The sequence below is a fragment of the Austrofundulus limnaeus genome, unplaced genomic scaffold (genome assembly GCF_001266775.1).
Source record: "Austrofundulus limnaeus strain Quisiro unplaced genomic scaffold, Austrofundulus_limnaeus-1.0 Scaffold426, whole genome shotgun sequence".
In the NCBI taxonomy this organism is placed as follows: domain Eukaryota; kingdom Metazoa; phylum Chordata; class Actinopteri; order Cyprinodontiformes; family Rivulidae; genus Austrofundulus; species Austrofundulus limnaeus.
The window spans coordinates 57,163-59,481 of record NW_013952828.1 but is presented as its reverse complement, the minus strand read 5'-3'; the positions used below and the strand labels follow the sequence as shown (position 1 = coordinate 59,481).

General features: G+C 35.3%; 1 protein-coding gene across 1 annotated transcript in view; it reads left to right on the top strand.

The window, feature by feature from the left end:
* Positions 1-308: 308 nt before the first annotated feature.
* LOC106529193 (calpain-5) overlaps positions 309-2,319 on the top strand; it is a gene marked incomplete in the record, with an annotated part of 32,193 nt that continues 30,182 nt past the window's right edge. The window contains 2 exon segments of the mRNA XM_014024547.1: positions 309-471; positions 669-944.

Sequence of the window (2,319 nt, the reverse complement as noted above, 5' to 3'; positions counted from 1 at the left end):
AATGAAACCAGGCGTCATGTTTAAATAGATTCAATCAGGTTAAAAATAAATCTGGTCTGTTTTAAGTGTGAAATCTAAGACTTGATATTCATTTTTTCCTTTTTTTCATATTTCTAAATACAGCATGTTTTTTTTGCATGCTTGCATGTTTCTTAAAATAATCAGCCTAAAATAGAAAACAGAATGCTCTGATAGCTACAACAGAACACAGTTTTTTCTTTCTTCTTCCTTTTTAGTTTGGATGTATAGAAGAGGTGGTGAAATTAGGCAGTGAAGTGGTTAAAATAGAAGGCGGTGGCCTTTTGGTTTCTCAGGTGTCAGGGGGCACATTCAGCAGCAACTGATCCCCCAGGAGTCTGTGAGGAAGAGGCTGCAGAGGAAGAGGAGCAGGAGGAGATATGGTTCATGGTAAAATGAAAACTGAATGAGGTGAGACTCATGGAGAGGAGACTAAAGAGAAGAGCAGAAGCAGTAAGTGACACACACAAACACACACTTGAAAAACCCTCTCCCTGCTGCAGCTTGCATGCAGGTGTCAGAGGATAAAGTGTCTGAAACTCAAGCGTACAGTAATTGTAGAGTTTTAACGCTGTGAGGCTTCCCCTGTGTTAAACTGTGTGGTGTCACAGTCACTCCATCTGCTGACTTTGTGTCTATTGTCTCTGCAGATGAAGGTAGAGTTACACACAAACACTCCAGCATCGGCTCTAGAAGTTGTTACATAAACTCATAGAGTGTTCAGCATCGGATAGAGAAGCTGCAGGACTGGTGGAGCTCAGGGAGGCAAAGCAACAAACAACCCTGCCACATCCACACAGAAGAGGAGGAAAGAAGAGGCTGGATGTCAGACTACAGTAATTTCCTAAATGTCTCACAGCTTCTGACTCCACTGACCGCTTAAAGTTTCAAGAGCACGGCTGAAGAACTTCTGGCATGTCTGAAAGGTGAAATCTTCCATCTATTTTCATCTGAAGACTGTTTATAGAAAATAAAATATAAAAAAACTATTTTACAATTCACCTGAGTAGAATCAATAATGTACAAACTGACAGTCGTTGGAAATGTCTTGTGTTTTCTGCAGCAGGAAACACTTCACTCACGTAATTGTCTGTTTGGCCATTATTAATGCATGTATGATGTAATGCATTATTAATTATTCTTCATATATTAATGAGTTTAGCATTTAGAAACAGGCTTGTTTTGTTTTTGCCTGACATGGAAACAGTTGTGTTCATCATAACTTTTAGTACTTGTTGGGTTTAACCAAGTATTTGTTGTTTTGTTTTATAGTCATAAGCAAAGTGCTAGATTTTATTTTATTGTGAGGGTTAATGTACAGAAATAAGCAACTTATCCCTGGATGCTACTCTATAGGCAGACAATGTTTTTAGSCAGTATCACTGGGTTGAAACTTTTGATGACAAACTGAATGGTTGTTTCAAACAGTTTTCTTAGGCGAGCAGCAGGGCTCTGCTCTTGTGTCACTATAATTTTGAATATGACTGAAAAAAATTGTGTGAGAATTTTACTTTTAAAAAATAACAGACTTGTTTCTATTTGCAATAAATTACCAGAAGTGGGCTTGATTCTGCTAATCAGTTAGGAGCTAATAGCAAAACTTATTTTTTGTTTCACGGTTTAGCCTTTCCTTTACTTTTAAAAATCATTAAAAGACCAATTAGTTTCCRCTAAATTAGGTTTTGCCAACTTTGAGTCTGCTAACGGCTAACTAACCAATTAACAGCGGTTAGCAATAAGCTGCTAGGTTTTGTTCATTTTTACTTGTTTAGCTGTTTAGCATTMAAATCTACTAACTTTATTTTTACATTTTTAGTGGTTTAGCATTAGCAAAGCAGATTTTGAGTTAGCAAACAAAGTGTTTAGTTGGCTGAGCTCACAACTATAAATTACTGTAAACAGATCTGAGTTATTTTAAGATGGCAGTCCACTTTGGTCTTGTTGCATAAATGTTCTGTTTGGTTTGTTGGTTGTTTTGTTTCATAAATTGACTTGAACCAAACTGAAAATTAAATAAACTCACAATAAAAGAGAGACCATAACACAAGTTGTGATTAGTGTTTTTGGGGAACACAAATCAAATTACAAATTGAGTAAAATAAGCACTATTAGCTATTATTTCAAAGTAGTAAACACAGCCAAAACCTGCATCAAAAATAGTTATTATTATTATTATTATAAATTGAGTAAAATAAGCACTATTAGCTATTATTTCAAAGTAGTAAACACAGCCAAAACCTGCATCAAAAAAAGTTATTATTATTATTATTTTTTATTTATTTAATCAGGACAGTGCACATT